This window comes from Juglans microcarpa x Juglans regia, chromosome 1D (assembly GCF_004785595.1).
Source record: "Juglans microcarpa x Juglans regia isolate MS1-56 chromosome 1D, Jm3101_v1.0, whole genome shotgun sequence".
Lineage (NCBI taxonomy): Eukaryota > Viridiplantae > Streptophyta > Magnoliopsida > Fagales > Juglandaceae > Juglans > Juglans microcarpa x Juglans regia.
Window position 1 is genome coordinate 23,574,481 of NC_054594.1, and position 27,576 is coordinate 23,602,056.

At 39.9% G+C, this 27,576-nt stretch overlaps 1 long non-coding RNA gene across 1 annotated transcript; it reads right to left on the reverse strand.

Moving 5' to 3' along the window:
• Positions 1-1,275: 1,275 nt before the first annotated feature.
• LOC121254554 lies at positions 1,276-26,201 on the reverse strand. The gene is made up of 3 exons (XR_005938662.1): positions 26,191-26,201; positions 16,872-16,882; positions 1,276-1,414 (listed from the first exon to the last, which is right to left on the reverse strand). It is a non-coding gene; the product is annotated as an uncharacterized LOC121254554 (long non-coding RNA).
• Positions 26,202-27,576: the final 1,375 nt, after the last annotated feature.

Here is a 27,576-nt window from a genome sequence, read left to right on the forward strand (position 1 = left end):
CTCAACACTTTCCAAGTATTCTCGTATTATTGGAAATACTCCACATGCGAAACTTAATGAACCAACTTCATACCAAAATCTTTTAAAAAATCACTATAATATTTATCACTATTATATATAAATTAAAATTAAAATCTATAATATTTATCACTATTAAATATAAATAAAAAATAAAATCACTATAATATTTATCACTATTAAATATAAATAAAAAATAAAATCACTATAATATTTATTACTATTATATATAAAAAAATCATCATTAAAAAAAAATAAATCATTGATGGGACCCACATCTTTTTCAATTATCTATTTAAAAATCAACAACTCAACATACTTCATACATCCAAACAACTTAAAATATTCTCAATGAGACTCACAAACTCACTTCAATCTCTACTCATAACTATTCACAAATATTCTCAACACTTCTCAAATATTCTCACCATCTAAACGTAGTGAAAATACCTGTAGTTTGGTGATACCTATAGTAGCGTTGGTTCTTGCATGGGGGCAGCCCTCTTCCTTATATAAAAATAAAAATAAATATTACGTGAATGATATTAATAAATCTCAAAAATGGTACAGGGATGGATTATATAAAGATGCTGGAGTAGTGCTAGCCCGAATTTAGAGGAAGGTAATTTTTTTTTTTCGTTCATTTTTTATATCCCGACGTCATATTTAAGATGTAAAGTGTAAACAAATATATTATAAAATATTTCCTATTTAGTTTTGTTTACTTAATAAATATAGAGAAATGAGACAAAGCATTATTGTAGAGAAAATATATATCTTTTTTTCATAAATTAAGAAAAATGCTCTTTCGTTAAAATTACTTTTTGTGTATTTTATTTTATATTTTATTTCTATTTAATAGTTAAAGAAATGACTTCTAATGCAACTGTTTGTTCTTCTAATTCTTCTAATAATTAAAAATATTTAAAATAAAATATAAAAAATAAAAATATCAAATACCGTAAAAGGAATGCCCTAGCATTGTCCTTTTCTGTAATGGATCACACGGCCAACATGGTCTGCCTTTGGGTGAAAGTCATTTTAGAACTGTAGAATACACTAGATTTGTTTTTTGAGAATACCTGCAAATCGATCGATCTGCTCTTCTTCAATAAACAGCCTTCCAATAATTGAGCACCACGTATGCATTTTATTTTACTTAGTTTGGGTTTGCCTACACCCGATGAGACCCCATACACCCGTCCCTCACTTCTTCGTCTTCCCCTCATCCCCTTCATCCCATTCCAAAACGATCTCAACAACCCCCACACTCATCCCGGAGGTAACTCGACCCCATGACGGAACTCGAATCTCGACCCCACACTCATCTCATCGGCAACTCGACCCCCGACGAAGCTCGACCCAGACGGTGGCATGGAGGAAAATCGATTTACTTCTCCGCCGCGTCTCTTCCGGTCCTCTTCTTTCCCAACACCGTATACAATCCCATCACACCATCACAGCTCCCTCTCCATGAAATCGGCGACCTTGCTTGATTTCGTTGGACCCTTCGGCTTCATCTGTCTCTTCCAGAGTCGATAGGATCTTTTTTTTTTTTTTTGTCTTTGTTTCTCCTTACTTTTTGCGTGTGATTAAGTATTTGTTTTTGCTGCCTTAAGGTGGTGGACTGGTGGCAGCGGATGCTGGTGGTGGTGGTGGGTATTACTCTGTTTCGGGTATATTAAAACAGAGGCTTTTTCTTTTGGTTTACAGCGGTGGTGCACTGGCAGTGGCTGGGTTGTGCTGCGGAGGAGGAAGTGCTCGGTTTCAGTTTGCTTACTGGACGGCTGGTTGTTAGAAGAGCATCTGTGGCATTGTTAGACAGATGAAAGTTATTGCCGTCACTGGGTTGCCGTGTGGGTTGAAAACGTGGAGGAGAAGTGGTTGCAAAGGTGCAATTGGTGGCTGTGGACTGGAGCAACTAGATGGTTTTCCAATTGGTTTTGGTGCCACTGGTTGTTGGTAGTGAGGATGAGGTGTTTCGTGGTGGACTGTGCGACGAGAACCACTCAAATGCAATGGCTGGTCTCCATGGTGTAGGGCTGAGGTTTAGGCTGTGGGTTCGGTTTCGGTCTCGGTTGGGCGGGGTGATCTCGGCACGTTTGTTTCCGTCCGGGGTTGTTGTGCTGCCAGATGGGGGCGGCGTTGCTGTTTATAGAGGGGAACAAGGTGGTAGCAGTTTCTCGAGGGGCTGGGCATTTTGGTTTATGTTTCAGATTTGGTCGGATTTGGGCTCTATACAGTGATTCAAGTCGTGCGTAGATGAAGTGAACTATTTTGCTGTGTTTTGCAATTTCTGAGGTGGCATCCTATTATTGGAGGGTTGTTATTCTTTGAAAATCAGATCGACTGCTTAGAAGCGGCTCTGTTATTTTTTTAGTTCATCTCAATTAAATTAATTACATTATTATAATTATTTTAAATTTTTACATAAAATAAAAAAATAATTCAATTTTTTTATATCTTAAAATAAAAATAATATTAAATAAATATATTTTAATAATATTTTATTTAATTTTTAATTTTTACCTTAAATCAAGTACTCAATTCAAAAAAACAAATTAGGCACTATTCTCTAAAAGGACCAATATGAGACATGCGCACTAGAAATGACCACATGGTCTGTCTCGTTCGTACCGCTTGATGTGAAAAAGCTTACTCAGCCCTCTCCTTCTTGGATTCATCCGAATGAGAATAATGTCCAGATCCCATCATTCACCGTAAGACAGACCATGTTATAATCGTACGGTACATTTCGAAAAGAACAATGCTACAGTCCTGCCATAGTCGTACGGGAAATGCACGTGGTGAAAACAGCTGTATACTACTGTTCAGGAAAAGATTTTTAGATCAAGATTCGTTACGTTTTATGATTTTAATATGTATTGGAAGAAAATAGTAAAATAATATTTTGGGTCTGAATATTATTTTTTTAAATTTAAAAAAATATCATTTATAATTATTTAAAATTTTGAAGATACATAATCTAATGTAAACTAATTTAGAAAGTTATTATACAAATATGAAGATGTATAAGCCATAAGCTATTGCAATTGCAAAATTTTGAATCTGCATAATCTAATGTAAACTAATTTAGAGGGATATTATGTAAATATGAAAATGAATTTGAAGATTCTTAAGCTATATATTATCATGGTTGATATGACATGAACAAAATTAAAAATTAAGTTTAAATTTAAATTATATTACAAATCAAATTCAACGAAATAAATGATAATAGGGTCCAGAGTATATCTTCATATGACTCATAAATAAAGTTTTACTTTCACTTAACCCGACAGATTAACCTGCCTAAGTATTAGGTCATGGGCATTCAAGCCGATTGAGGGCACACTGCCTACTACATGTGCCAATTAAAATCATGCTACAATTGTAGTTTAAGCATTCGCATAACTATCTCACTTTCCATTATTACTTTTATATCCTAAATCCAACTTTGTGAGCCAAGTCCCATCTTATCATAAACTCAAGTTTGCAAGATAGAAGTTGCTTAAGGGTTCTTTTGGATTCTTGGAAGGGATATTTAATGCCCCAAGTGATCTGACTTGTGACCAAGGAACCAATCCACGTGGAAAATAAGCCATTGGAAGTTGGAGATAAATGCCAGCTGAAACAACCACGTCAGATAAGATAACTCCTACAAGACATAAACATTCAAAAAGGGATAACTCTAGGAATATAGGAGCTATCCGTCCCAATCATCTAGGGATCATAGATGATCCGTAGCGCTAGGAGAAGCAACCATTTTCTGTTACCAACAAATCCTTCTACAAGTAACCCTCAAAAGGTAACGAATTGGGCTCTCACTATTTACATACACTTACTCTCATATACTTCAAAGACTTTGTCATCGGAGTGTCCCCAGGGCATCCAGTGGTGCCTCTCTACTTATCGCAGGTCAACTGTGTGGTAAGTTGTACTAGTGTGAAATACATCGTTTATAGTGGCGTCGTCTGTAGGATCTTCTTTTCCAGACTTCATCGTGATTTTCATATGTCAACTACTCAATGACACATGAACCGCAATCCAGAATCAAGCATGAAGAATGTGGAAGCAAGACTGGTGGAGGCCGAAGAAAGGTTGAAACATGCATTGGAAGTCATGGAGCAACTACAAAAGGAGAACGAAGAGCTGAAGCAACAAATGGACAACCGCCTTCTCTTCAGAATGGACAGGCTGAAGGAGATGCGCACAGCGCAGGACGAGTAAACAATGATGAGTTGGAAAAGAAAAAGGCTGCATGACGAGCTGCGAAGTTTGGTTGACAAATATGAAGAAATGGCGAAGAAGATGGGATGTTCCTCGTCCGTGGAAAAACTATTGACTTGCACAGATCTTCTCGACAGTGAGGAAGTTATGGCCGTGCCTCTGTTGAAAATATTCAAAGTCCCACAAATCTACTTGTATGATGGTCCAAGGATCCTATCGACCACCTCGAGAACTTCAAAGCACACATGACCCTCCGTGGATTCTTTGGAGAAATGGCTTGTCGGGCTTTCCCGCTCACATTGAAAGGGTGGCATGTGGCTGGTTTGGGATGCTGCGCCCCAGGTCCATTGGCAATTTTGAGGAATTGGCAAAGCAGTTCCTCACGCAGTTCATGGCAATTAAGAGGCACTGCAGACCCGCAACCTTTTTGTTGACTATGAAGTAGAAAGAAGGGGAGAGCCTTAAATCCTATATGGCTCGTTTTAACAAAGAGCAACTGACCGCAGAAGATCAAGATGAGAAGCTCACCCTAGCTGCCCTCTTAGAAAGAATATGGCCTCAGAGACCCTTTATGGCATAGATAGATAGGAGGACTCCCTCCACCTTAAGAGAATTTATGGATCGAGCAGACGAAAAGGCATACAAAAGGAGCCATCGTGAGGAGAGGCATGAACGGTATGCCAATCAACGAGATCAACGCCCCCTGATCCATAATAAAACAATGTTCATGAGGGCAGCCGTACGTCCAAGGAAGAGGGATGCTCCCCAGGCAGGAACCAATGCTATTGCAGATACCACCAAACCAGCTCCCACACAACTGAAGATTGCTTTACTTTAAAGAAGCGGATGTAGGAAATGACTGGAAGTGGCGTGCTGGAAAAAATGTTTCCCGACTACATTAAACCACAAAGGGAAGAGGAACGTTGACAAGAACGGAAAAGAAGTAGGAGCCCCAAGCACAAGAAGCAAGAAAGGGAATGGAGAAACCATTCTCCCTGCCCAAGAAGAGACCAGGAGCAAGCCCCACTTGGTGAAATTCGTACAATAACAGGCAACTTTGCGGGGGCGGAGAAGAGCCCATGCCCGCAAGGCCAGATATCATGAAGTATATACAGTGGATAGGCCTTATAAATACCCCAGGCTGGGGACGACCCTGAATATTTCATTTGGGGATGAGGATTGTGAGGGAGTTTTGTACCCCCATGATGATGCCTTCACTAGGATGGGCATTAATCTGGATTGGTGAACGCCCATCACCTACTCCATAGAAAGGATTCTTAGGAGAAGCCGTCCAGCCCATGGGCACCGTCACGCTTCTAGTAACTCTAGGCCAAGGCAGCCATGCCACCACCACAATGATAGACTTCCTTGTGGTGAAGTCTTTGTCTTCCTACAATCCTATATTAGGGAGACCTTCCCTCAATGACTTGAAGGTGGTCACTTCGACTTATCACTTCAAGATGAAGTTCCCAACAAAAGCAGGAGTCGACGAAGTTTGGGGCAAACATATATTGGCATGGGAATGTTACATGCAGGAGTTGAAAACAGGGACACCTATAGTCTACTCGATGAGCAAAATGGGAGAACGCCACCACCCCAAGTCGAAGAGGGGCATGATGTGGAAGCCAAGGACGAAAAAAATTTATTACAAGTAGAAGCAAATGAACCATTGGAGATTAGAAAGTTGTATCTAGACTGTCCAAGCGCCACCACAAGAAACAGGACGTCTCTTGCGCTGGGACATTGGGAGGCCCTGAAGCAAGCAAGTCCGATAGAAAAAGGCAGTAGTTCAGCATGGAGAAGTACACGACCATAGCTGAAGAAATCGACAAACTCTTGGCAATTGGGTTTATAAGAGAAGCACATTACCCAGAATGGCTTTCCAACATTGTTCTCATAAAAAAGACCAAAGGAAAATTGCGAATGTGCATAGATTTCATCGACCTCAACAAATCGTGCCCTAAGGACAGCTTCCTGCTCCCTCAGTTTGACATTATAATACATGTCACAGCAGGACACAAAGTGCTGAGTTTCATGGATGCCTACTCTAGGTATAATCAGATCAAGATGAATAAGGCGGGTGAGGAAAAAATGGTTTTCATAACTGACAGGGGACTCTACAGCGATCGAGTCATGCCTTTCGGATTAAAGAATGCCAGAGCAACATACCAAAGGCTAGTCAGCAGAATGTTCAAGCAACAAATCGGGAAGACCATGGAGGTATATGTCAATGACCTCCTAGTTAAGAGCACGAAAGCTAGCCAACATCTGACAGACCTTAGATAATCCTTCGTCGTGCTACGCAAATACAAACTGCAATTAAATCTGGGAAAATGCGCGTTTGGGGTCAACTTGGGGAAATTCTTGGGAATCTTAGTATCAGAGAGAGGCATCGAAGCCAACACTGAAAAGATAAACGCTATTTTAATCATGGCCCCACCTCGAACCATTAATGACACTCGACAGCTAGCGGGGAAAGTAGCCACCTTAAACAAATTTGTGTTGAAATCATTGGAGAAGTGCCTCCCTTTCTTTCAAGTCTTGAGAAAGGCCCACCCATGGAATGAAGAGTGTGCCCAAACTTTTATGGAGTTGAAAAAGTACCTATCTAGCCCGCCTTTACTGAAGAACCCAACCAAGGCGACACCTTGTATGTGTATTTGGCAGTGTCACCCGATGCTGTCTCTGCTGTCCTGGTTAAAGAAGAAGAGGGGCCAGGCGCCAGTCTACTACACGAGCCGCACCCTAAGGGGCGTCGAGGCCCGATACCCATGAATGGAGATGTTGGCATTCGCACTGGTGGTTGAGCCAGAAGGCTACGACTATATTTCCAAGCCCACCCAGTCAAGGTGCTAACAGAACACCCTCTTGGAAAAATCGTACAAAATCCAATCCCTCAGGGCTTTAGTTGCTTGGTCAATTAAGCTAAGCGAGTTTGAAATCGGCTACATGTCCTAGACTGCATTTAAAGGGCAAGCCATTGTATATTTTATTGTTGAGTTTATGAAATTCCTAGAAGAATTAACACCAATGCCTAACCAACCGTAGACAATCTTCGTAGACAGATTTGCCTACCGAACAGGGGGCACCATTGTGATCCATATCATCAAAAGGAAAGGCCAAGAGTATCACTACATGGTGACACTCGCCTTCAAAACCACCAATAACTAAGTGGAGTACGAAGCCTTGATAGTAGGACTGTCAACAGCCAAAGTCCTGGGGGCCAATCAGGTTGAAGTCGAGGCTGATTTACAAATAGTGGTGAACCAGGTAACTGGAACTTATGCTACCAAGGGGGAGAATTTGAAAAAGTATCTCGAATAGGTCCTTGCGCTTCGCGACCAATTTGTATACTGTTCCATAAAACAAGTACTAAGGGCGGACAACCTAGTAGCGGATAGGCTGGCCAAGATGGCATCAGCAGGAGATGAAGTGAAGCTACCATGGCAAGTGCAAAAAAGGTAGTTGAAGTGCTCGCGATTGGGATCACAGTAAAATATGTAAGTCCTAGGGCACTAGGGTGGGCTAGCAAAATAGCTGATTACCTAGAAACGGGTAAGCTGCCAGAAGGGAAGGAAGCAACAAAAAAAATATGAAGAAAGGCAGCACGATGCACAAAAATCAATGGCATCTTGTACAAAAAGGGTTTCATGAACCCATTAATAAGCTGTATATCACCTGAGGAAGTGCAATACATTATTGCAGAAATACATGAAGGCATCTGCGGCAAACATTCGGGTGGAAAGGCTTTGGCAAGAAAAGCACTTAGAATGGGTTATTACTGGCCAAATTCCCTCAGGGACGCCGAACAGCTTGCTAAAAGGTGCACCTAATGTCAAGCCTATGCCCCAGTCCCACATTGTCCGCAGGAGGAATTGACCTCTATTACCGCTCCATGGCCTTTCGCCCAATCGGGGGTTGACCTAGTTTGTCCATTCTCGTCAGGAAAGGGTGGAGTGAAACATTTAGTAGTGGCAGTAGACAACTTTACTAAATGGGTGAAAGCAGAAGCCCTTACAACTATAACAGCTAAAGCCATCACTAGATTTTTATGGACAAGTATAGTGTGCAGGTTTGAGATCCCTAACACTATAATATCCGACAATGGGAAGCAGTTCGACTCTGAACATTACAGGAAGTGGTGTCAGAGCCTTGGGATCAAAGTGAAATACTCATCCCCAGGGCACCCCTAGGCAAACAGACAAGCCGAATCGACAAATAAGTCTGTACTCAGTATCTTGAAAAAGAAACTTGGCAATCAAAACAGTGAATGAGCAGAAGAACTCCCCGGGGTGTTGTGGGCTTATAGAAACACCCTTCACTCTAGCCTTCGGGAGGGAGGCGGTTGCCCCCGTGGAAGTTGGCTTGCCACATACCGGACAAGCCATTTCAAGCAAGCAGATAATGACAAAGCACTCTACGAGCAACTAGACTTGTTGGAAGAAGCAAGGGTAGAGGCAGAAGTTTAGAACGTCCTCAACAAAAGAAGAGCCAAGCATTACTTCAACAAGCGGGTAAAACCCCGATCATTCAAGGTTGGCGACTTGGTCTTGAGGGAAACAGGCGTCACCATTTAGGACGAAGGAGAACTTGGTCACAGTGGGAAAGGCCTTATGTGGTAGTCGCCAGCAACCGCCCAGGCTCGTAAAGGTTCAAGAACAGCAACAGAAAGGAACTGCAACATCCATGAAATGCTGAACATTTGAAAAGGTTTTACTCATAGAAAGTAGTTGGTTTATGCATTCTTTTTATTTCCAAGACAATTCGCTAGCTGTCAATCATTCCATTATCAAAGTATTTGGAAGCAAATTTTCCATTCTCGATACTTTCCCATTTTCAAACTCTATTTTGAGAAATATGGCATTATTTTCCAATATATGTTCACACAAAATGACAAAGGGCATGGAGGCCAGAAGACTCCACGACCCTCTCAATACTTAGTTGCCAGCAAGACAAGCCCATGCGAAACGATGCAAAATGAAAAAGGGCGTGGAGGCCAGAAGGCCCTAAAACCCTCTCAAATGCTAAGTCGCCAACAAGACAAGCTCTTACGAAATGGTGCAAAACGAAAAATGGGGTAGAGGTAAAAAGACCCCACGACCCTCTCAATACTTAGTTGCCAGTAAGACAAGCTCTTGAGAAACGGTGCGAAATGTGAAAGGGCGTGGAGGCTAGAAGGCCCCACAACCCTTTCAAATACTTAGTCGCCAACAAGAAAATCACTTGCGAAATGATGCGAAACGAAAAAGGGCTTGGAGGCCAGAAGGCCCAACGACCCTCTCAAACACTTAGTCGCCAGCAAGACAAGCTATTGCGAAACAGTACAAAATGTAAAAAGGACGTGGAGGTCAGAAGACCCCACGACCCTCTCAATACTTAGTCGCCAGCAAGATAAGCTCTTGAAACACGGCGTGAAATGAGAAAGGGCGTGGAGGCCAGAAGGTCCCACGACCCTTTCAAATACTTAGTCGCCAACAAGACAAGCTCTTGCGAAATGGTGCAAAACAAAAAATGGGGTAGAGGTAAAAGGACCCCACGACCCTCTCAATACTTAGTTGCCAGTAAGACAAGCTCTTGAGAAACGGTGCGAAATGTGAAAGGGCGTGGAGGCTAGAAGGCCCCACAACCTTTTCAAATACTTAGTCGCCAACAAGAAAATCACTTGCGAAACGATGCGAAACGAAAAAGGGCTTGGAGGCCAGAAGGCCCAACGACCCTCTCAAACACTTAGTTGCCAGCAAGACAAGCTATTACGAAATGGTACAAAATGTAAAAAGGATGTGGAGGTCAGAAGACCCCACGACCCTCTCAATACTTAGTCGCCAGCAAGATAAGCTCTTAGAACACGGCGTGAAATGAGAAAGGGCATGGAGGCCAGAAGGTCCCACGACCCTTTCAAATACTTAGTCGCCAACAAGACAAGCTCTTGCAAAATGATGCAAAACAAAAAATGGTATGGAGTTCATAAGACCCCACGACCCACTCAATTCTTAGTCGCCAGCAAGACAAGCTTTTGCAAAATGGCGCTAAGCGAAAAAGGGCGTGGAGGTTAGGAGACCCCACGACCCTCTCAATACTTAGTCCCCAACAAGACAAGCTCTTGCCAAATGGCGCAAAACGAAAAAGGGCGCAGAGGTCAGAAGACCTCACAACCCTCTCAATACTTAGTCGCCAGCAAGGCAAGCTCTTACAAAATGGTGCCAAAGGAAAAAGGGCGTGGAGGTTAGAATACCCCATGACCCTCTCAATACTTAGTCACTAGCAAGACAAGCTCTTGCGAAATGGTGCGAAACGAAACTGGCATGGTGGTCAGAAAACCCTACGACCTTCTCCATACTTAGTCGCCAGCAAGACAAGCTTTTGTAAAAGGTGCTTGAAACAAAAAGGGGCGGGCGGGCCAGAAGGCTCCACGACCGTCTTATAAGCATGAAATCACATCACAAGTACAAACATGCATGATGGCATAAAGGCAAAGGATGTCAACATCATAGATTCACAAGTCACGAAAATGGCTCAAAACACGAGCCACCTATTGTTTAAGTTAAATAAAAGTAAATGGCTCAAAACACGAGCCACCAATTGTTCAAGAGAAAGGAGAAAGAAGAAAGAAAAATAGGGGATCAAAACGTTGCGCATACAAGCATTTAATTCGCAGTAGGCGGCAGAAATGTGTCAGGCATCACATCCTGCCCCATCGCATCTACAAATTGGGACGTAACAACATTAGGGGTAAGCTTTTCTAAGTTTAACCCCCCTCAAATCTGTGCGAGGGTTGGCCAGTAAGTGCAATCGAAGCCGCATTAACCCGGCACCAAACCCATACCCAAATGCCCGGTCACAAACCACCAAGGCAGTAGCCAACTGGGGATGCAGGTGACAAATTTCTTCATTTGTAGCAGCCAATTGAGACTCAAGTCCCGTCTTCTCTTTCCTCAAGACTGCCACCTCCTCAGACAACCTCACCACCTCCTTTAAATTCCAATCTTGATGAGCATCGATGTCTTCCCACTCTTTTTGGTAAGCCAAGAACTTGGATTGGGAAGTCTTTAATTCACCTTGGAGATCGGTTATCTGAGTGTCCTTCTGCTTACGTTCATCCACAAGCATCTTCTTAACCCGAGATAACTCCGCCGTCAACTTTGCTCTCTCGCAAACGGAAGAGACTAAGGCATCGACTACTTCTTGGCATCTTTGCTCAGTGTCCTCCTGAGTCCACTGAAAGATCGCCGAGGATTCCCTCAAGTGAGTCACTTTAACATTAGCGAAAGCACGCTCCCTCTCCGCCAACTGCAAAGCAAAGTTGTCTTGAGCATGAAGAAATTGCATATGGCTCAATTCCCCGCGCAGCTTGCCAAGATCATCACAAAGGCCCTCAAGGTCAACCTCCAGGGAACGGATGCTCCCATACGCCTAATCTAGGTAACTTGACAATTTTTCTGCTTCTGACCTTAGGGCGGCAATTTGTTTCTTTGCAAGGAAGCAGGCCTTACGCCGCTCTCTCACCTCTTCCTCCAACTAGGCCCTGTCACCCACAATCTAGTTAACCACGTCATCAACACCCTACAAAAGGGGAGGCGATGAGGCATATACTCACAACAAGTGATAAGAAAAGAAAATAGAACGAAACAAAACAAAATTCAAACCTGAGATAAAATGCCCCGTAGGCATTCGACCATTTCCATAGCAGGCTCGAACAAGGGGATGGGGAAATGAAATGACTAAAGGGAAGGAATGGCCACCTCGAGTAACTGAAAGAAAAACCCAAGGGGTGGCAATCATTAACTATCTCGGAAGTTGAAGAGCACTCTTGGGAATCCGAACAGGTTCAGGCGGCAACGGTTGTTTTCCCTTTCCGCACGAAATTAAATGAGTGGGAACAATTACGACTAAGAGCATAGCCATTGCCAAGTCCAAAGTTTGGCTAGAATTCTAAATTTTGGCTATAGCTTTAAACTTTAGCTAGATGAATCCACATTAGACTAGCTATCTTAAAGTCAAAATAATAATATAATATTATATATTTTAATAATAGTTTACATTTTTTTTATTTTACAAATATACTTCATATATTATTTTTTATTTAAAATTATTTAAATGGTCAGGTCGGCTATTTCCACAATTAGTTTCAAATACTGAACCAACACCAAATCAAGAACTTCTAGAAACTGAACCAATCAGAATGAAAACTAAACAATACAATGAAAAGTTACATGCATGCACACATTTCATTGGACTCGGCGAATGCATCCTAAATTATAAATCAGAAGGTATTAGCTTCCTTCAAATGGAAGGGGGATGGACTTTACTTGATCAAAGGAAGACATCACAATATGCAACAGTGAAACAACAACAGAGGTGGCCTTTTATAATAAAAAGGGAAGGGGTAATTCTCTACTTTTTTCCAATGTTCCACTTCCATTCAATGTTTGTTCATTGTCTTGGAAAGAGTTACCAATAATTATAATAACAACATGCTAATAAAGTTGTACTCAATATCAACAACACCATCCAAGCATCATGATCACTTGAATTTTCAAATTTTATGTTGCTCAAAGTTAGAGAAGTCTTCCAAAATTTCAAGCTACCTCCACTATTTGGCATATGTGAAGGAGAGTACATCTCAGGATCATTGTCGTCAATGAAGTCTTCCTAATAGTCATCTTCAGAATCAAAGTCAAATGAATCCTTTGTCTGTGTTTCACCTATATCCTCAACGAGTCACCAATATCTTTAGAGATTGTAAACAACTACAATTAATAGATGAGAAAACATCATCTAAGGAAATGCAGCAATGCTATGTTGGAAAAACTAATGTCCAATAATGCTTTGTTGCAATGCTCTGTTTGTATAATTTCTCGATTACTTGAGGGAAGAACTAATGTCCAATAATGGACAAACAGGCTACTAGACTTCCATAAAAATGCACAAACACCGAAAACTCATTGAATAACTGAATTGAATTGAATTAAGAAGGGCATGCACAAACTTCCTGAAAAAGTGAAATTGTTCAACCACCCTAACAAAATAAAATAAAAAATGGCAATCAAGCATCTTTCTTCATCATTATCCCTCTAGAGCATTAACTATCAATCTTGTAACAGTAAGTGTGAAGAGAATCATCAAGAACCTAATGTTCTGTTGGAAAAGTAAACGAAGAATATATACTTCAGCCATCTCTTTAGCCTCAGCCAAGCACTACCTTTTGAGATCACTTTTATTGTCGACAACTAAATATGAGCGTGAAAACAAGACAAATTCAAATAGAATAAAACTTACACACACAAGAAGTTGTCAACAACCATTGGCTGTTAACAAATAGGTGTAAAAAATCACCCTCGTTCTCTCAGCCATTCACCCAAACATTAAATCTGCTTAGATTGTTGGAGACTTGGAAAGAAACCATTCCCCAACAAATCAAAACCAGAATCGACATGAAATCAAAACCAGGATCAAGAAAGTCATAGAAATCAACAAATCTCCAACAAACCAGAATGCATATAGAAAGAAAAGAAGAACCCATGGACAAGGAGTAATCAAAGTCTTGCAACCAAATATATATATATATATTTTTTATTACGAGAAAGATAAGGTAAGGCCATCTAGCCCATCTCTTTACTAATTTGGATTTGGAAAGCACCATGAAACTTCACTATTTTTTTGTGTTTTCTTGACAAACCAAGTAGGAGTAGTATTTGCAACAAAATGCATACAATCAAAACAAAACCCACAAATCAAAAACAAAAAACAAGAAGAAGGAATAGAGGGAATGGCAAAAAACGGAAATGAAATCAGAGAGAAGAGGGAGAGAAGAGCGAGGAAGAGGGACTTACCGTTTGGCCTGGAAGAAAACTAGGAAGAAGACGACCGAGGGAGAGAAGAGGGACGAACAAGGGAGAGAAGAGCGAGCAATCTTTCGGGTATGAAGAGAGAGAAAAGAACGGGGGAAAGAGAGAGGGGGAGGTTGATGAAAATTATAAATTAATCTGATGGCCTGTGAACAGTAACTCGCCAATGTTGGCTAGCTTTCTTGATTTACTGTAGCATAAGTCTTGAGCTTTGTACTTTTAGCTAGTTCAATGTAGATGTTTTTTCTTATATATAACTAAGTTATGAACTTGCGTTGACATTTGGCTAGCCCATTGCCAATGCTTTAATGTCGGGTACGTTACAAAAAGTGTATATGGGCAGTGTCACAAAAACGGACCTATGACCATATTCAGCAGAGTATAGGCCTCGTGGGGTAACGCAAAAGTGTATAACTAAGGCCCAATGGGGTAACACAAAATTGTATAACTAAGGCCTAGCGAGGTAGCACAAAAGTGTATAACTAAGGCCCAGTGGGGTAACCCAAAAGTACATTTAAGCCCAGTGGGGTAAGGTAAAAGAGGTGCGACTATGGCTCAGAAGGGTGAAATGTAGAAGGGCCAACCATTGCACAACCAGATAAAAATACGGACGCCCAACGATCGACAGAATAATAGGCGTAAAGAGTTCAAGATTTTAATTTCCTTTGTGCCAGTACAAAGGAAATTAGCGGGGTAGCTGGAAGGGATATTTAAAATCCCTAGTGATTCGACTTGTGATTAAGGAACCAATCCATGTGGAAAATAACCCCTCGAAAGTGGAGATAAATGCCACTTGAAATAACTACCTCAGAAAAGATAACTCCTACAAGACAAGAACATTCAAAAAGGGATAACTCCAGGAATATAGGAGCTATCCGTCTCGATCAGCTAGGGATCATGGATGATCCTTAGCATACGAGTAGCAACCATTTTCTGTTACCAATGGATCCTTCTATAAGTAACCCTCGAAATGTAATGAATTGGGTTCTCACTATTTACATACACTTACTCTCATATACTTCACTGACTTTGGCATCGGAGTGTCCCTAGGGTATCCTGTGCCGCCTCTCTACTTATTGCAGGTCAACCATGCGGTGAGTTGTAGCAGGGTGAAATACGTTCTTTACAACAGTTAAGTCTCGTTTGTTTTCACAACTTTTTTTAACCTATCTTATCTAATTATTACAAACTTTTTAAATTTCTACACAAAATAAAATAAACAACTCAACTTTTTCAAATTCAAAAACAAAAATAATATTGAAAAAATATAATTCTAATATTATTCTAATAATATTTTATTATTCTTTTAACTTTGATCTCAACTCATCTTATTTTATTTCAACTCAACCATTTTATGAATATTAGTAAAACAATTTGGGTTAAGATGTTTTATTGAGTTTTAGAGAAATAAGAGAGAAGAAATTGATTAAAAATAATATAACATTAAAAAATTGTTTTACTAAATTTCTTAATATTTTTTTCAACTTTGTAAAAGTTAAATTGATTTTTGTATTTCAACAATGATTAAGTATTGATTAGAAAAAAAAAATTAAAAAAAAGAATTGAAAGTGTTTAGTATTTAAATAATGTTTAGAAATAAAATTATAAGAAATTTTGATAATTCTGTGTCTCATCTCATGAATTGTCAACGGAGCCCTATAGGTCAAAATTTGAATCAAAGAGACTGATGTAGGTATGCCCTTTAGTTTCTTCCTCCGTCATTCCCTTTTTTACTTCTTTCATCCACCATTCTCTCTCTTTCTCTCTCATTGATTACAGTTTAATTTTCTAGTATCTTGGGGTATGCTGTATAATTTGTAAATTGTTGAGAAAACTCCCATCAGTTCGAGAAAGAAAAAAGCATTTTACATTAATCGTTTAGGCATTATTATCTTGTTTTGCTCCTTAATATTCATGACCTTTGAAGAATAACATGCAAGTTTAATTCAGCATCAAATTTCATTCGATCATACGTGCAAAAACAAACCTCAAATTTCACAAGTTTAATAGTATGTTTAGTAAATTTATAAAATGTGCATTAAGCATTTAGAAAAAAGATATAAATCCACTTTTTAAAAAAGTACCACTTTGTTATATATATATAAAAAAAGTATCACTTATGTTAAACCCATCATAACTAACTTTAAAATCGCTTTAAATGCTACACATGTTTAGAAAACCAAGGCTTGTTTCTCCGTTAATGAGCAGTCATTACTTTATATGGAGTAAATCAAATGAAGGGATTTGATATTTTTTTTTTTAAATTTTGAGAGATTTTGGCAGAGTATGTTGATTTCATTATATTTAATATTGAGACCATGTTATTTTTATACTACATGATTTTTTAAAGGTGATTGATGCGTCTTGTAACAGATATATATATATATATATATATTCTTTTGCATCACCACTTTTTTTCAGTGAAAAAATAAGAATAGTTATTTAAACATAACAAATGTATATTAGATAAATAGAGATTATGAAGGTAACGAAAAAAACATGCATTCCATATATAATACCCAATGTCGACTTGGAGTCGTGATATTCACACACCCACATAGAGCCTGTTTAATGAAACACTTGCACACACGCTGCTTGGATATAAATCAACACATTTTAACCCATAAACCCAACAACATTCCAGAATCAATTTACATGCTGAAAACAGTCCAAATATAGCAAATTCATCAAGCAGTTACATTTTCATAGACAATCCAATGGTAGGAAATCCAGCAAGCATTTACATGCTGAAAATTAGGCCAAAAAGATAATATAAACAGAAAAATCAACTCCACAAGAACAGGGAGAAAACATTCAAATTTCAGAAGCATTTACATGTTGAAAATCAGTCCAAATGACAAGAAATTCCAGCAACCATTACATCTTAACACAATATGTCAAGCATAATTCCACACGCACAGCTCAGAAATGGTATTTCCCTTTAATAATATATAGCAGGCATTACAACAAAAGTATGGCCACCTCACAGCCATGGTCCTAGTTTACATAAACTTTATACCGAACAAAAGAGGCAACGATGATCGAATCCAAAACATTACACTTTCATTTCAGAATTAAACAGAATAACTCTTCCAACATAAAATAGTGGAACACATGAGTCAAAGACACACCATATATAACTACAAAAAAAAAAAAAAAAAAAGGCTTGCTGGCGTTTGATAAGCATTGGCACTTGTCCAAAACAATGCCACTAAATAATTAGCAGCGGTTTTTTGCTGGTGTAACCATCCGCCGGTACTGGGTGGTCGCTATTTTCATTAGCGGCGTTTGTATAAAATTTAGCGGCATTTTCTAATTTAACAGCATTTAGCGAAATGCCGGCATTAATTCTTTGTCATCCCATTGCATACAATAGCAACGTTACAATAAATGCCGCTACTAGTACGTTGTCGGCGCATCGTATAAATTGATGGCATTTTTTTAAACACCAAAAAACTCAATAATTTACTAGTGTAAACTTGTTCAATTTAAGGCATTTTTTTAAACATTGCCAAAGCTATATGTTATTATCGGCGTAATTATATAAACGTCGGGATACGACTAAATTACCGGCGTATCATTAATATAGTTGCTGTGTTTGTTCAAACGCCGCCAAAGCTATCTATTATTACTGGCGCAACAATACAAACGCGAGGAAATTCAATTATTTACCTATGTAAAAATCAAGTGCCGACAATAATATAATTTTACTGGCGCATAAACAATCGCCGATAATATAAACGCTGGCAATTCTCAATTTTGTTGTAGCAGGCATTCACACCCAAAAAAAATCAAGATGCTACAATGAGAAGCATGGATGATTCTTCTCAACAAACAGACTCACCACCAGGTTTTAATCTCAATAAAGGTAGGATTTTTATATGGGTTAAATTCCCAAAATTCATTACGAGCTTGGTGGAGTTCTTAAATCCTAAGTACTACCGAGCAAGACACAGACCCAATATAATATAATGTTTCACATACAAGCTATGAAAAAAAGCATCCTACTAGCAATTCGGCTTGGCCTCTATTTATCTCAAACTCTGAAGACTCAGGTTGTGTTTGATCAAGCTCAACTTATCTCAAACCAATCATTGATGAGCTCTACTACATTTTTAACTTCTCATAAAAATATTAAACTGCTATATGTGAGTCTCAAACTCTACTACATTTATATGAGTCTCAAACTCTGAAGACTCAGGTATTGGCTTTTGATCTGATCAGGATACAGAAATTGCATATACCCTGTAATACCCTGCTCTTTCCTTCTTACGTATGCTTCTCTTTTCTGACATAAGTTCCCTCTTTATGACGTAAGCAAACTCCGAGAGTAGAAATTATGTGAATTGTCTGCCCCTTCCATCTAGCGATTGCGAGCCTCATCATGCATGCCGAACCACGATGGCGTGTCTCTCAAGATATTAGGTGACTTCTAGGGCACGCCTAGTATTTTAAATGTACTGAAAATATTTATAAGGAGTATTTCCAGTGTTATTGAACTAAGTTTGATTTTAAATACGACAATTATAATACTCTTGAAGAGCTCCAAAAATAATATAATTGTCAGAAATCATTTTAATATTATTATTAAAATGATTTCAACTATTTAAAATATTATGGGATTCAAATTATGTTGAAAGTTTTAATTAAATTAAATGGTTTCATCCTTTTAAATATATTAAAAAAATACTTCATCATTTATTAACGATGAAGAATATTATTTTATAAACTAAAGTTAGTTTAAATAATATTCTACCTTAATTCCTCTAAGTGCTTTTAATTAAGTTAACATTACGCATTTTCAAATCAGTATTTTAATCCTTCGTCGTTAGATCGCGTTGTAGACTCCAAGACGAAGGGACTGGATTAAATACCCAGATCCCCTCTCTCTTTCCCTCACTTTTTCCCCAGCCCTCTCTCTCCTCTCCCTTTCCCTCAAGCTTACGTTGTACGCGGTTCACCCCCACTGCTCAGCCCGACGCCACCGTGTGGCGCTAGACCTCACCGCCGGCACCACCAGCTCCACCTCACTCCGGTGAGCCTCTCTACACCATCCTCTCTCTTGCACGCTCTCCCATTCTCCCTTTCGGAAGTGCAAAGCCTGAATGGGCTTGATGCATGTAGCGCTGCCGTGCGCCGTCCTTCGGCGCCACCACCTTCACGGCAGCTTCCTCTACTGCCGGCCATCACTCTCCAGCGAACTCAGCTCCTCCCATGCAGCCACCTTCCTTGTAGCACGCACGGCTTCTCCCTCTCTCTAACGCATGGGTTGCACGTCCCCCACTGCCGTGCACCGCCACCCACGGTGGGTAACCACCCTCATGAGCCTCCTCAGGCCACCACCAAGCCAGCCTAACCACCCACGGCCCCGATCTGTCACCCATGCACTCATACTCTCTCTCACTCTCCCACGGCTTCTCCTCCACCGTGCGGCCAAATCCGCCATCGTGAGTCACCGTGGCGCCACCTCGATGCCACCACGAGTTCCACCGCACCTCCCTTAGCAGAGCCCTAGGTTCAAACCACCACTTTATGTGGTGGGTAACCACTGCATGTGATGGACAGTCACATCGCGTGGCTGACCGCCACTATACACGGCTAGATCCACCGTGTTACGCTCCTTACCACCATCACAAGGCCATCATGAGCCCTTCCAAGACCACACTTAGCTATCCAAACGCCCAAACAGTCACCGTACGTGGGTTAGCCTCCAAGTACAACCCTTCCGGCATCTTCGACCGTGACGATTAACGAGCAACGTACGGGTTATCCCATCGATGGTATAACCCTCTATCTCTCGTTATTTATATTAGATATTGATTAGTTGATTAGGTTGTGGACGCGCTGTTAGTATTAGTGGAGTTGCTATGAAGTGTTGGGCATTCTGTGTAGTGAAGTGTTGGGCATCCTGTGTAGCGAAGTGTTGGGCTTATCTGTATAGTGCGCTATGAAGTGTGGAGTGTAGTTGGGAATTGTGTTGTGCAATGTTGTGGACTGTGCAGTATAGTGTGGTTGTGGAGTATGTGTTGTATTGGTGACGTAGCATGTGGAGTGGGAACAGTACACGCTGAGTGTACTCTGTATGTGTGTGTGTGGCGTAATGTAGAATAAGGAGAGTATATGTAAAATATACCCTCCTCGCTTATGTGGAGTGGGAACAGTACACACTAAGTGTACTCTGTGTGTGGCGTAGTGTGGAATAATGAGAGTATATGTAAAATATACCCTCCTGGTGTAATGTGGAATGGAGAGAGTACACGTGGAGTGTACTCTGTGTGACATAACGTGTGTGAAGAGAGTACACAGGAAGTGTATCTATGTGGTGGAGAGATGCACCGTATGACGGGTATGCCATCAAGGTGATGCGGCGTAACTTGTGTGAAGAGAGTACACGAGAAGTGTATTCTATATGGTGGAGAGATACACCATATGGCAAGTATGCCATAATGGTGATGGGTCGTAGTGTACATGAAGGGAGTATACGAGAAGTGTACTCCATGTGGTGGAGTGATGTATCGTATGGCAGGTATGCCATATTGATGATAGGTTGTATCATGTGAAAAGGGAGTATACGTGAAGTGTACTCCATGTGGTGGAGTGATGCACCATATGGCGGGTATGCCATAATGGTGATGTGGCGTAGTGTGTGAATGGAGTACACGTGATGTGGTGGAGTAACACACCATATGGCAGGTATGCCATAATGGTGATGTGGCGTAGTGCGTGAATGGAGTATACGTGAAGTGTACTCCATGTAGTGGAGTAACGCACCACATGGCAGGTATGCAATAATAGTGATGTGATGTAGTGTGGAATAAGGAGAGTATATGTAAAATATACTCTCATGGCGTATTGTGGAATGGGAAGAGTACACGTGGAGGGTACTCTGTGTGGTATAACGTATGTGAAGAGAGTACATGTGAAGTGTACTCTAAGTGGTAGAGTGATGCACCATATGGCGGGTATGCCATAATGGTGATGTGGCATAACGTGTGTGAATGGAGTACACGTGAAGTGTACTCCATGTGGCAGAGTGATGCATCATATGGCGGGTATGCCATATTGATGATAGGTTGTAGCGTGTGAAAAGGGAGTATACGTGGAGTGTACTCCACGAGGCAGTGACACTCCGTGTGACGTGTCGAAGAGAAAAGGATGGTTGTGCGGTTGATGGGCGTAGAATGTGACGAGTAGTATCGGGAACTGTGGAACGTGGGGAATAGTGTCGGGAACTGTAGAATAGTGTCCCGAAGTAGTTATGGTGCAGCCTGTAGTCTGAAGTGACAAGTGTCATCGTGATGGACTTATGGCTAGGAGTATGCGGGAAGTAGCAGAATAAGTATAAGAGTACGCAACGGAAGCATGGCTGGGCAACGTCACAAAGTGATGTGGTTCCTGATAGTCATGCTTATGATGGGTGAGGAGTTAGTATAGAAATGGTATAGCAGGAACGTGACGAGATGTCACGATGTGATAGGAGTACATGGGGAACCATACTCGTGTTGAGTTAAGGGTTGTTGTAAGAATGACGTAGCGGGATGTTAGGTGACGTGACAAGGTCATGGTGTAGCTTGAGTATAGTCTCGAGCTATATGACGTTACATAAGACGTAATGATAAATGGAGCCTTGTCATGTTAAGTGTTGGGATGAACTGTCAAAAGGGACGGATAGCATGATGAGTCATGCTAGCTGGGTTAAGAGAAGGTTGATATCGGAGTATGGCCCTTATCCCTACGAGCAGGTGATCAACATATTATATGTTGATCTTAGGTGATAAAAGGGTGAGGTACATGTGTAATCTGGTTAGACACATGTGTCAGACGGATTCACTATAAGTAATGGGTAATTTATTCTGTGCACAGTTATACAGTGCTTAAGTCTCAGAGTTGGCTTAGAGCCGTGTAGCTTGTATGGATGGGAATCAGGATTTAGTACAGGCTAAGGTGCATGGAGGTAGTGATGGGTGTATTGTTAGGATTGAGATGTGTGATTCCATCGGTCAGAATCATGCGTCGAATGTGGTTAGTAAGAAGAGTAAGACTAAGGTCTTAGTGTCTTAATCCTATGGTGAATCATGGGTTCACTTTAGTGGATGAGCACTCGAGGCAAGACCTTGAGTTGGAAGATGTGGTGACTGTAGTAGTCCCCGAAGGGTTTAACATAGTTAAGGGCACGTAAGTGCACGGGATAGAAGGAGAGTGTTCTAAGTAAAGCGTAGTTCTATTTCTAGTTAAGTTAATTATGCATTAGATAGAGAATGACGTTAAGGTTATGTGTATGCATGTAGGTTGCCATCTGACACGCACATGAATGGACTGCATGATATGCAAGTAGCATGGAGTCCAGGTAAGTGTTACGTCCATACCCTTCCAGAGTCTTCCTAAAATGTAAAGAAACGAAATGAAACACTTGTCCTCACGATGCCCTATGAGAAGACACGAAAGACGTTTTACGAAAGAAAATGCTAAGTGTTCAATGGTATACGTATGTACGGCCCTCTTTGGCAGCCCCTTTTTACACAACGAAAGTATTAATTGTATGCATGTGAATGGATGACTATACGATGTATCTATTGTATGTATTTTCTAAGAAATCCATGAACTGCACGAAATGCATGAAGACGGATGCTTTTACGGATCCTACGAACTGAGGCTCTCATGCGCGCTATGAGGTGATGCTCGTGTATGTCGTGAGAGATGACGTTCAAGGTGACGCTTATGGTTGCCACGAAAGCCGACGTCTAAGCCCATGTACGTTTTAAAATGAAATTTTCCATGAACGAACTGTTAACGATGTTTTCTCACGAAAATGAATGTTTTCTCATGAACTGAACTGTTAAATGAAAGAAGGAACTGAATGAAAGCTCTAGCTCTTCAGAGCTGGCATGAACGAATGAAAAGCAAAAATGACATGAAAGCATGAAATGTATAAAGACACGTAACGGCCACATGAATGAATGAAAGGGTACCAAAGAACAGGCAGATTGTAATGCTAGGTAAGTAGTACTGGTAGTGCACCCAATGCTGCCCTATGAAAGGGATTTCCAACCCGTGGCCACGGGCGAGTTCCGGTCCAAAGGAAGACTGCTAACCCCAACACACGGGGCGCAACAGTGTGTACTGGCCTATGAAAGTGATAAGAAGGAATGTATGTATGTATGTATGCACGTAATGCACGAATGCACTAACTTTGCAGAAACGTTTTACTGAAAAAAAACCCCGTCCAGTGATGTTTTCGAATGAACGCACTTATACAAGAATGCACCGCATTCTTGCAGAAATGATAACACTGACGGGGGACACGTTTTACGAAAAGAAAGTCCATTTTCAAATGAAAACCCCGTCCAGTGATGTTTTCAAACGAACGCACGTATGCATGCACGCATGTACGTATAGTATGTACGAATGATGAATGCATGAATGAAAACTTATGTTGTTATATTTTAACTGTATAAAGTAATGCTTACGAGTCATCGACTCATTTTAGTTTTTATGCACGTCCCTCCCCTTCACAGGAACCGAACGATCAGGATGGACACGGCCCACGGGGAAGAGCACGGAAGGCTAGGCATGAGTTTTAATCGTACGAGGGACCCTTTTATTGTAAGATTAATGTTTTCCGCTGTAAACCTCTTTTATTCTAAAAGCACATTTTTATGTTATAAACGTAGAGTCTTGCACCCTGGGTATGCAAGTAAAAAGTTTTAAATCGAACGGTAATTCTCGTCATCCTTTATAAAAACATTTTATAAAAAGTCCCACTACAAGGACGGGCGTAACATACCCCTACGTTACAAATGTGAGAACTGCTATACGTGTCAATCTGGATGTAGATCGAATCATTATATTATTATACCATGTCCTATACATGTAACGGTGAAATCACCAATTCTGTGTGTAGTTATTTTGGTCATTTCCTTTGACTTAGGATGGATTTGTAATGCTGAGGCTGAGCACAAAGCTTGTGTTCAAATTTTTTTATGGAGTTAATATGTAATAAAGCCCGGATTAGATTTAATTAGTAATTTTGGAAATAGGTAACGGGTCTAATTTATTATGATAAATTATGGATTTTTATTGGACTTGCTAATTATGTTCAATTATGTTAATACTTTATAGACCAAGTGAAATTTATTTATTTGGTATTTGGTTTGAAAAATTTATGGGACAAATTAGGCTAATTGGAATTTGAGTTGAGGCTCGTTAATATTTATAAGATACTCAACCCATGAAAATACGAACAAGCCAATTAAAGAGATTATTTGGACCGCTTTTAACCTGTCAAACCCATTTTTGTTATGTTCATACACCGCCTAGATGTGACCAAAATATTTCAAAATGGACCCAAAGCCCACAAGTTAAAGCTGAAATGAATGCCTTAGACACGTGTATGATCCATGCATGTTGATCTCTCCCTTATCTTTCATTAGGGTTTCCAACAACGTGTATATAGGTAACCATACATTGAGATCACATTACGTGCACAACAGATTCTCCCACATCTCATGAATTTGCACCCACGGTTTCCCCTTAGAGAAATGATATTTGCAGTCGTGAGTGTGCAAGTGCCGTGCAATCGCTTTGAAAAAAGTGAATAAATACGGGACCCACATGAAAATAAATTAATTTTTTAATAGTGGACCCCACTCTTTTTCAAAGCGACTGCACTACTGTTGCACACTCCACGACTGTATATAGCATTACTCATCACCACCCCCATCTCATGACGTTGCACCCTCACAGTCTCCCCACAGCCCACAACTCTCAGTTACGTCCCGCAACATCGTTAACCTAGTACACCACCACTGTAACACACCTGCTCAGCCATCGTGAACCCACCAAGGTTAGCACAACAGAGAGCCACAACCCTCCGTTTAACACCCAAGAAACCACCTATGTTTTGCTTCTAAAAAATAGAGCAAGTGCTTGCTCAAGCCCTCTATTGAGCCCCCTTCCGTCGGCATCTCACTAGGTGTTGCACCTGGCTGTCGCCTCGGTGCTCCACCGTTGACCCCGGCCAACCCCTACCCGTAGCCGTTTCTACACGGGCCAAGCCCCCACGTTGCAAGGTGCATAACATCCTCTCCCATCTCTCGGACTCTCTCTCTCTCTCTCTCTCTCTCTCTCTCTCTCTCATAACTTTCTCTCTTTCTCCCAGTGCTTGATTTGTCATCAAGATAACCACTGTCCACTTGCCAGCTCAGTGGCGGCCCCTTCCCTCTTGATGAGTATGTACTCCTTGCCGCACGGTTTTGGATCTGGAAGTTTATAATTTCAAAATTCTTTTTGTGTCCATGCTTTCCCAAAGAGCACATGTTTATGATTTTATCTCCCAAAATGCCCTTGTCATCAGGATGGACCCATGGGGCATGATTTTTATATTAAACTTGCTTATGGCTCTATTTGAGGTATAAGTAATTATATAGAAAATACTTATGTATTCAAATTAAATTGTTATGTATTTTAAAACTAATTCTAGTAGCGAATAATAATATTTTAGTTTTATTTTAAATACTTAAAAACTAACTAAGCCTATTTAATTAAATGAAAATTTTCTTTTTCTACTTTAATAGATTATGCTATAATTATGTTAAAAGAATATTTTAAATTGGAGATGTATCTTATATGGGCATAGTGGTAATTAGCAAAAATTTTAGTCATGCATTTTAGAAATAATTTGGAGTTTAATAATCGAGAAATTAAGTGGATATTGATGAATTTGGAGAGTGATGGTATTTTAAGGTTATGAAAATTTTAGGTTTTAAGGAATTGAAATAGGTCAATTTAGCATTTGAGGTTTAAATATCAAAACATGTGTTCGATTAAGAATTTACAAAGTTTCGTGACTATTTTATAGGTGACGATTAATATTTGTTCGGCATTGCTACAAAAAATTTATGAAAAGTTAAAAAGTCCAAGTAAGCGAGGTTCCTATACTTGACTTTGCATAAAAAGAAAATAAATTGTTGTTGGTTTATAAAAATGTGCATGATATGTTTTGAAAAGAAAATGTGAAAACGACTTCAATTCTATGTTCTACATTACTTATGGATCTGTATGAAGGAGAAAAATATTTTCTGACATTACTAGTGTAGACTTGAGTAAAAAGTTTAGCATTCTGTTTCTAAACCATGCAAAAAGTGCTAATATGAATTTTGAAAATTTGTACTTGTTATTTGAAAATGCTATGAATCTATTTTGATATGTGAAAATGATATGAATATGATTAGTACTTTGTTTGATATGATATGGCATCTGAAAAACCTTTGGCACAACTTTTTGATTCTATGTCTGATTCTGTTTTTCGTGACGATTTTGCTTCTGTTTTGATTTGTTATATGTCCCTGTCACAGGTGATAATAGTGGCATCTGACCCTGTCACAGGTGATAGTAGTGACTTATGCCCTTGTCACAAGTGATAATAGTGATCTTTGGCCCTGTCATGGGACATAAAAGTGACATCTAGCCCTGCCATGGGATATAATAGTGGTCTTTGGCCCCGCCTTGGAATATAATTGTGGTCTCTGTTATGAGTGCAACCGTTTTAGTAACATGGTGATTTATGTTCTGATTCGCTATCCTCAGAATGCACAGCACTACCACAGGGATTAAACACGGTCTCTGTTATAATATGAAGCTCTAATATGATATGATTTGATATGATAAGATGACGATGTTCAATCATATTATGTCAAAGAAAATACATCTTGTACTGTCGCTCTGATATTTTGATAACATGTTTTTTTTATCTGCATTCTGAAACTAAAATGTTTTGTTATGCCATCTGAACTCTGTGAAAAGGCTCAAGTTTACATACTAGTATATGCTCTCTACTTACTGTGTTGGTGATAACTCACTCCTTATCTCCATAATAATTTCTTCAGATGAAGTGAATGTTTCAGCTGAGGATTGAGAATAGGAAGCGGGGACAAGATTGCTAAGTGTAGGGAATAAGTACCAAGATTACTGAAAAAGTTTTATTTTGTAGCTTGATTTGGTGGATATATATGAATATTTGACGAAATTCGATGAATTTATAATTATGGATTCTTTGAAAATAGATAAGGTTATGTTTATAGAGTCTTTTGGAATATTTATTTGTATTATGAAAGATAATTTTAGGCGACCATAAGTAATTCCCTAGACCTTCCGCTACCGGGGGTTATAGTTGGTATTAGAACTGGGTTTGAGATTGTGTAGACTATAATATTGAGGTTTTGGATATTTTGGGCTCCAGAAAATAGTTTTCAGATTTGAGGTATAGACATTTGTGGATTGTAAGCAATGATTATATTTGTATTTAAGGTTTTAGAATCTGGCAGGCTTTTTGGGATATGTACTAGGAAATCTGAGGTCTTAGATTTTGTGGATTTTAAGAACCGATCTTCATGACATTTGAGGTTTTAGAGTTGGTGAAATTTGGAGAATTGGTTCCGAGATATTTGAGGTTTTAGATAAGAATTTAAAGCTCAGATGTTAGAGC